Raw genomic sequence first — 9,676 nt, 5'->3', positions numbered from 1 at the left:
CTCGAGGCCGGTTTCTCGCTGCTTGCATTAGGTACAGGTCTCCGGACACACACTGGACTGTGTTAAAAATAATTTGATCTAACTGGGGTTCATTTGATAATCTCTAAAATGTCTTTCAGGTCCAAGGTTCCATGATCGCTGTGGCATCATACCTTTAAAAGTGGTAATTCCTGGGGCTTCAGGTGTAATACAAGTGGCTAGATTTCTGAGAATCTGGTGTGATGAGTGCCTTCAGACGATTAGCCATATTTAGGACATATTTTACTAATTCTTTTTTAAAAAAAAATTTATAATATTTAAAAAAAATTTTAATTTATTTTTGGCTGCATTGGGTCTTCGTTGCTGTGGGCGGCCTTCTCTAGTTGCAGTGAGCGGGGGCTATTCTTCGTTGCAGTGCGTGGGCTTCTCATTGTGGTGGCTTCTCGGTGCAGAGCATGGGCTCTAGGTGCACGGGCTTCAGTAGTTGTGGCATGCAGGCTCAGTAGTTGTGGCTCTCAGGCTCAGTAGTTGTGGCTCTCAGGCTCTAGAGTGCAGGCTCAGTAGTTGTGGCGCACAGGCTAAGTTGCTCCGCGGCATGTGGGATCTTCCCGGACTAGGCCTCGAACCTGTGTCCCCTGCATTGGCAGGCAGATTCTTAACCACTGCACCACCAGGGAAGTCCCATTATTAATTCTTTTTTTTTTTTTTTTTGACATCTTTATTGGAGTATAATTGCTTTACAGTGTTGTGTTAGTTTCTGCTGTATAACAAAATTAATCAGCTATATGCATACGACTATCCCCATATCCCCTCCCTCTTGTATCTCCCTCCAACCCTCCTCATCCCACGCCCTAGGTGGTCACAAAGCACCAAGCTGATCTCCCTGTGCCATGCAGCTGCTTCCCACTAGCTATCTATTTTACATTTGGTAGTGTATATATCTCAATGCTACTCTCTCACTTCATCCCAGCTTACTCTTTCCCCTCCCCGTGTCCTCAAGTCCATTGTCTACATCTGGGTCTTTATTCCTGTCTTGCACCTAGGTTCATCAGAACCATTTATTTTTTTTTTTTAGATTCTATATATATGTGTCAGCATACAGTATTTCTTTTTCTCTTTCTGACTTACTTCACTCTGTATGACAGACTCAAGGTCCATCCACCTCACTACAAATAACTCAATTTCGTTTCTTTTTATGGCTGAGTAATATTCCATTGTATATATGTGCCACATCTTCTTTATCCATTCATCTGTCGATGGACACTTAGGTTGCTTCCATGTCCTGGCTATGGTAAATAGTGCTGCAGTGAACATTGTGGTACATGACTCTTTTTGAATTATGGTTTTCTCAGGTTATATGCCCAGTAGTGGGATTGCTGGGTCATATGATAGTTGTACTTTTAGGTTTTTAAGGAACCTCCATACTGTTCTCCATAGTGGCTGTATCAATTTATATTCCCACCAACAGTGCAAGAGGGTTCCCTTTTCTCCACACCCTCTCCAGCATTTATTGTTTGTAGATTTTTTGATGACGGCCATTCTGACTGGTGTGAGGTGATACCTCATTGTAGTTCTGATTTGCATTTCTCTAATAATTAGTGATGTAGAGCATCTTTTCAAGTGTTTGCTGGCAATCTGTATATCTTTGGAGAAATGTCTATTTAGGTCTTATGGCCAGTTTTGGATTGGGTTGTTTGTTTTTTTAATGTTGAGCTGCATGAGCTGTTGTGTATTTTGGAGATTAATCCTTTGTCAGTTGCTTCGTTTGCAAATATTTTCTCCCATTCTGAGGGTTGTCTTTTCGTCTTGTTTATGGTTTCCTTTGCTGTGCAAAAGCTTTTAAGTTTCATTACGTCCCATTTGTTTATTTTTGTTTTTATTTCCATTTCTCTAGGAGGTGGGTCAAAAAGGATCTTGCTGTGATTTAGGTCATAGAGTGTCTGCCTATCTTTTCCTCTAAGCGTTTTATAGTGTCTGGCCTTACATTTAGGTCTTTAATCCATTTTGAGTTTATTTTTGTGTATGGTGTTAGGAAGTGTTCTAATTTCATTCTTTTACATGTAGCTGTCCAGTTTTCCCAGCACCACTTATTGAAGAGGCTGTATTTTCTCCATTGTATATTCTTGCCTCCTTTATCAAAGATAAGGTGACCATATGTGCGTGAGTTTATCTCTGGGTTTTCTATCCTGTTCCATTGATCTATATTTCTGTTTTTGTGCCAGTACCATACTGTCTTGATTACCGTAGCCTTGTAGTATAGTCTGAAGTCAGGGAGCCTGGTTCCTCCAGCTCTGTTTCTCTTTCTCAAGATTGCTTTGGCTATTTGGGGTCTTTTGTGTTTCCATACAAATTGTGAACTTTTTTGTTCTAGTTCTGTGAAAAATGCCATTGGTAGTTTGATCGGGATTGCACTGAATCTGTAGATTGCTTTGGGTAGTATAGTCATTTTCACAATGTTGATTCTTCCTATCCAAGAACATAGTATATCTCTCCATCTGTTTGTATCATCTTTAATTTCTTTCATCAGTGTCTTATAGTTTTCTGAGTACAGGTCTTTTACCTCCTTAGGTAGGTTTATTCCTAGGTATTTTATTCTTTTTGTTGCAGTAGTAAATGGGAGTGTTTCCTTAATTTCTCTTTCAGATTTTTCATCATTAGTGTATAGGAATGCAAGAGACTTCTGTGCATTAATTTTGTTTCCTGCTACTCTACCAAATTCATTGATTAGCTCTAGTAGTTTTCTGGTAGCATCTTTGGGTTCTCTATGTATAGTATCATGTCATCTGCAAACAGTGACAGTTTTACTTCTTCTTTTCTGATTTTGATTCCTTTTATTTCTTTTTCTTCTCTGATTGCTGTGGCTAAAACTTCCAAAACTGTGTTGAATAATAGTGGTGAGAGTGGACAACCTTGTCTTGTTCCTGATCTTAGAGGAAATGGTTTCAGTTTTTCACCATTGAGAATGATGTTGGCTGTGGGTTTGTCATATATGGCCTTTATTATGTTGAGTTAGGTTCCCTCTGTGCCTACTTTCTGGAGAGTTTTTATCATAAATGGGTGTTGAATTTTGTCAAAAGCTGTTTCTGCATCTATTGAGATGATCATATGGTTTTTATCCTTCAGTTTGTTAATATGGTGTATCACATTGATTGATTTGCATATGTTGAAGAATCCTTGCATTCCTGGGATAAACCCTACTTGATCATGGTGTATGATCCTTTTAATGTGCTGTTGGATTCTGTTTGCTAGTATTTTGTTGAGGACTTTTGCATCTATGTTCATGAGAGATGTTGCCCTGTAGTTTTCTTTTTTTGTGACATCTTTGTCTGGATTTGGTATCAGGGTGATGGTGGCCTCATAGAATGAGTTTCGGTATGTTCCTTTCTCTGCTGTATTTTGGAAGAGTTTGAGAAGGAAAGGTGTTAGCTCTTCTGTAAATGTTTGATAGAATTCGCCTATGAAGCCATCTGGTCCTGGGCTTTTGTTTGTTGGAAGATTTTTAATCACAGTCTCAATTTCAGTGCTTGTGATTGGTCTGTTTATATTTTCTATTTCTTCCTGGTTCAGTCTCGGAAGGTTGTGCTTTTCTAAGAATTTGTCCATTTCTTCCAGGTTGTCCATTTTATTGGCATATAGTTGCTTGTAGTAATCTCTCATGATCCTTTGTATTTCTGCAGTGTCAGTTGTTACTTCTCCTTTTTCATTTCTAATTCTGTTGATTTGAGTGTTCTCCCTTTTTTTCTTGTTGAGTCTGGCTAATGGTTTGTCAATTTTGTTTATCTTCTCAAAGAACCACCAGCTTTTAGTTTTATTGATCTTTGCTATCATTTCCTTCATTTCTTTTTCATTTATTTCTGATCTGATCTTTATGATTTCTTTCCTTCTGCTAACTTTGGGGTTTTTTTTGTTCTTCTTCCTCTAATTGCTTTAGGTGTAAGGTTAGGTTGTTTATTTGAGGTTTTTCTTGTTTCTTGAGTAGGATTGTATTACTATAAACTTCCCTCTTAGAACTGCTTTTGCTGCATCCCATAGGTTTTGGGTCATCTTGTTTTCATTGTCATTTTTTTCTAGGTATTTTTTGATTTCCTCTTTGATTTCTTCAGTGATCTCTTGGTTATTTAGTAGTGCATTGTTTAGCCTCCATGTATTTGTATTTTTTACAGTTTTTTTTCCTGTAATTGATATGTAGTCTCATAGCATTGTAGTCGGAAAAGATACTTGATATGATTTCAATTTTCTTAAATTTACCAAGGCTTGATTTGGTCTATCCTGGAGAACGTTCCATGTGCACTTGAGAAGAAAGTGTATTCTGTTGTTTTTGGATGGAATGTGCTATAAATATCAATTAAGTCCATCTTGTTTAATGTGTCATTTAAAGCTTGTGTTTCCTTATTCATTTTCATTTTGGATGATCTGTCCCTTGGTGAAAGTGGGGTGTTAAAGTCCCCTACTATGATTGTGTATTACTGTCGATTTCCCCTTTTATGGCTGTTAGCATTTGCCTTATGTATTTAAGTGCTCCTATGTTGTGTGCATAAATATTTACAACTGTTATATTTTCTTCTTGGATTGATCCCTTGATCATGATGTAGTGTCCTTCTTTGTCTCTTGTAATAGTCTTTATTTTAAAGTCTATTTTGTCTGATATGAGAATTGCTACTCCAGCTTTCTTTTGATTTCCATTTGCATGGACTATCTTTTTCCATCCCCTCACTTTCAGTCTGTATGTGTCCCTAGGTCTGAAGTGGGTCTCTTGTAGACAGCATATATATGGGTCTTGTTTTTGTATCCATTCAGCCAGTCTATGTCTTTTGGTTGGAGCATTTAATCCATTTACATTTAAGGTAGTTATCAATATATATGTTCCTATTACCATCTTCTTAATTGTTTTGGGTTTGTTACTGTTGGTCTTTTCCTTCTCTTGTGTTTCCTGCCTAGAGAAGTTCCTCTAGCATTTGTTGTAAAGCTGGTTTGGTGGTGCTGAATTCTCTTAACTGTTGCTTGTCTGTAAAGGTTTTAATTTCTCCATCAAATCTGAATGAGATTCTTGCTGGGTAGAGTAATCTTGGTTGCACGTTTTTCCCTTTCATCACTTTAAATATGTCCTGCCACTCCCTTCTCGCTTGCAGAGTTTCTGCTGAAAAATCAGCTGTTAACCTTATGGGGATTCCCTTGTATGTTATTTGTTGCTTTTCCCTTGCTGTTTTTAGTACTTTTTCTTTGTATTTAATTTTTGATTGCTTGATTAATATGTGTCTCGGCGTGTTTCTCTTTGGTTTTATCCTGTATGGTACTCTCTGTGCTTCCTGGACTTGATGACTATTTCCTTTCCCATGTTAGAGAAGTTTTTGACTATAGTCTCTTCAAATATTTTCTCTGACCCTTTCTTTTTCTCTTCCTCTTCTGGGACCCCTATAATTCGAATGTTGGTGCGTTTAATGTTGTCCCAGATGTCTCTGAAACTCTCCTCAATTCTTTTCATTCTTTTTTCTTTATTTTGCTCCCTGGCAGTTATTTCCACCATTTTATCTTCCAGCTCACTTATCTGTTCTTCTGCCTCAGTTATTCTGTTATTTATTCCTTCTAGAGTGTTTTCAATTTTCAGTAATTGCGTTGTTCATCACTTTTTGTTTGCTCTTTAGTTCTTCTAGATCCTTGTTAAATGTTTCTTGTATTTGCTCCATTCTGTTTCTGAGATTTTGGATCATCTTTACTATCATTAGTCTGAATTCTTTTTTAGGTAGGTTGCCTATTTCATCTTCATTTATTTGGTCTTGTAGGTTTTTACCTTGCTCCTTCATCTGCAACATATTTTTTTGTCATTTCATTTTTTTTTTTTGATGGTTGGTGCTGTATTCCTGTCTTACTGGTTGTTTGGCCTGAGATGTGCAGCACTGGAGTGTGCAGGCACTTGGATTGAGCTGGGTCTTTGTGCTGAGATGAGGACCTCTGGGAGGCCTCACCCCAATTGATATTCTCTGGGGTCTGAGGTTCTCTGTTAGTCCAGCGGTTTGGATTCAGAGCTCCCCCCACAGGAGCTTGGGCCCGACCTCCAGCCTGGGAACCAAGATCCTGCAAGCTTCGTGGTATGGTGAAAAAAAAAAAAAAAAAGGAAGAAAGAAAGAAAAAGAGAAGCAGTACAATATCAAAGAATAAAAAATAAAATAAAATTAGAAAGATAAAAAATATATTAGGAAAAATAAAACTATAATTGAAACAACTGCAACAAGGTAAAATAAAATCACAACAGAAAAAAGAAAAGAAAAAAAAAAAAGGTGGGGGGAACAGCCCAAAGGAGAGATCACTAACAAAGTATAAAGAATAAAATAAAATTAGAAAAATAAAAGATTTATTAGGAAAAATAAAAATATAAAAGACTCAACAACAATGAATCAACAAGGTAAAACAGAACCCCAATCTAAAAGAGGAAAAAAGAAAAGAAAAAAAAAAAAGTCTTGCCTATGGGGGCGGAGTGTAGGCAGGGGTGGAACTTAGGCAGGGTCAGGGTTTAGGGTGGGGTGGGACCTACGCGGGGTGGGGGGTGACGTTTGAGCATGGGGTGGGGGCCTAGGCTCAGGACCCACACAGTGGAAAAGGTGCTGGGGGCGGGGCCTAGGTGGGGCGACGTTCAGGCGTGGGGCGGGACCTCTGCTTAGGATCTGCACAGAAGTGGGGGGGAGTGCGTGGAAAGGAGGGCGTCTGGAGTGTGCAGTTCCGGAGTTTGGAGGTAGGGCCCTGAGTGAGGGTGTGTGGGCGGGGTTTAGGCCCAGTGCGTTGGAGGGGGTCTCCAACGTGCTGTGTAGAGGTGGGGCCCTGGGTGGGGTTGTAGGCGCGGGGCTTGGGTTCTGCACGGCAGGAGGGAGGCTCTGAGGGCAGAGGATTAAGCCCTGGAGCCCAGCCGGCTCCCGGGTGCCTACGTGGACAGGGAAAACACTGGCCCCGTTCCCTTACTTCGCACCCCTCCCCCACTGTCTCCCCCAGGGTCTCCCCCGCCCCGTTGGACCCCTAACCGTGGGTGGGTCCCACTGGGTGTAGGAACTCCTCCCTTCCCCCAGCAGCCCCTCAGGGGTGCCAGTCCTGGAGGTCCGACCTTTACTTTTGCTCCCCCTTCCCTCCCTCCCACTCCTTCAGGACCCACCCAGCTGGAGGGAGCCTCGGTGGGCAGAGGATCAGGCCCAGGATCTCAACAGGTTCCTGGGGGTCCAAGTGGGCAGGGGAAACCTGGCCATGCTCCATTTTGATCCTCTGCCCTCCCAGTGGTTCCCCAATTTCCCCCTCCAGGCATGGGATCCCTTCCCCTCCCCCAGTCACCCCTCAGGGACGCCAGTCGCATCCCACCTCCACTCCTCCTCCCCCTTTACTCCCCACGTGCCCCACGTCCTACCCGGTCACTGGGGGTTTCTCCCATCTCTAGGTGTCCGTGGTCCCCCACCGGTGCCTGGTAGGTGCCCTAGTTGTGAGGAGATGCGAATTCTGCATCCTCCTGGTACGCCATCTTGATTCTGCTCCCCCTTTACTAATTCTTAAATCTTTAGTCTTTGTTCAGGAGAAACTATATTAAGGAAATATGAAATAGTATTATATAAGAAAACCTTAAGAATAGAAGCTACAAGCTAGAAATAAATTAATATACAAGCAATTTTTATTCATTGATTTATATTAATCAATCAAAATTTAAATGAGTCACCTAAAATTGAATAAGCATAGAGGAGGGATACAGTTATGAGTTTACATAATGAAAAATACCGAAGTATTAATTAGATATATGAAACTGATCATTAACTTCTCTTGAAAGTAAACATGTATACATATCATGAGCAAAAATACAAAACACGTAGAGAATCTCTGAAAACCACCTCTACAAATCTGCATATATATGCTTATGCATAGAAAAGCTATATAAAGGCACTAGAATAAACTTAATAGTCACCCTTTTTCTTTTATACTTTGATTAAAAGCTAACTTGTTTTACAACTCTTAATAAATATAAATTAAAATAATTCACTGACCAATTTATATACTGGAATTATTTGAGGCCTATTGGAAATGTTATTTAAAAAATGTCTGTTGCTTTAAAACCATTTAAAATTTTAAAATCATAATATTTTCCATATTAAAAAAGACAAAGGAGGTAAACTCTTCAATTTCTCTTCAATTACCAAATAATAACTTCTGTTTATGACCCATCGTGTTGGGTCTTCAGATGTCAGGGTTATTCACTGAACCCTGACTGTTGCACCTTAGAGTAGCGAGAATGAAGGCCCCTGGAATTGTCGCCATGACACAGCTTTTGATGGAAACTATAAAGGAGCATACAGCTTCTGTGTGTAGCTCTCCAGACCTCAGTTACAGAACTGAAATATCTCAGATGTGCCCTGTCTCAGTTTGTAGTTCTCATGCTGTTTACACAACCTTTCATCCAGATATGAATTTTGATATTACCTTGTTCCAAAATGGTCTCTAAAAGATCTAGAACCAAATGCATTGGGTTGAAAGTCATTTGTCTTGACAACTGAGATATAAAAATGTAGATCAGGTTATTAGAAACCTGGTCTCTGTGACTCTTTTATATAAAGGGCTGGTGAAAAATCAGTTTTATATGCCCATGAAGCAAGCGGTTTTATATATTTAGATGAGGGAGGTGGGTTTACAGATTCATCCCCAAACAAAATAAAATATTTACCTTTGTTGAGAATATAGACTTTAAAAGCATTTTTTCCTTACTATATCAAAGTGAATGTTTTATACAAGCCACAAAAGGAAAAGACATAATGAACATCTGTGAAATTAAAAGCTAATTACTTTCTGCACCCTTGACTAAACATCCACTGTAACCTAAAGAGGATGTGTCTGAGTGTACTTGACATCCTGAAGAATACTATTATACTATTAAAATGCAGATGCTGGTTTCTATCATTTGTAGGTATGAGAACAAAGCTAAATGCAAAAGAATATGCATAAACTTATTTCTTTAAGAATATGAACTCATTTCTTTCAGACTTTAGTTCTTTTCCTGTAGGGGCGTAGGAAAAAGCAAAAATCCCAACAACAACAAAACCCAATTATTGGCCCTTTTCAGTATGATAGGTACAGGTTGCCAAGCGGCTGTAGTAAAAAGAAACAGGCAGACCTGGATTTCAGCCCAGCTCTTATGTAGCTGTGCAGTGTTAAGCTTATCACTTAACCTTTCTGAGCCTTAGTAAACTGGGGTAATACTTACCTCGAAGGTTTGTTACATGTAATCTTACATGTTGTATGTGTTCAGTACATGCTAATGGTCATGCTAACAGATGGAGTTGATTATTGAAGGCATTAAATTAGACCCTATGAAATTGACATTTTTGTAGATTAAAAAATGGCCATACTTCAGATCTCATTGTAAGGTGGTCCCCTCTTAGGAGCCTCAAGGGCACTGTTCCAGTGAGGCCACAGTGTAGACGGCAAGGTCAGATTCCTTGGTGAGTTTTCAGTCGATGGTCAGGGATGGCCATATTCATCAGTGACTAGTTTATAAGATGCTGAAATAACATCCATAAGCATGGAGCTCGGGTCTTTTCAGCTATCCCACTGCCTACTGCCTACACAGACAAATAGTTTATGTTTCACTAAAGTCAGCATATTAAACTCACTGCATTTGAATGGTTACAGCACTGTTCCAGAGTCACAAGGGCACAACAAGGATGGACACCAGCACACT

This window comes from Eubalaena glacialis, chromosome 12, assembly GCF_028564815.1.
Source record: "Eubalaena glacialis isolate mEubGla1 chromosome 12, mEubGla1.1.hap2.+ XY, whole genome shotgun sequence".
Lineage (NCBI taxonomy): Eukaryota > Metazoa > Chordata > Mammalia > Artiodactyla > Balaenidae > Eubalaena > Eubalaena glacialis.
Note: the sequence above shows the minus strand (reverse complement) of the source record.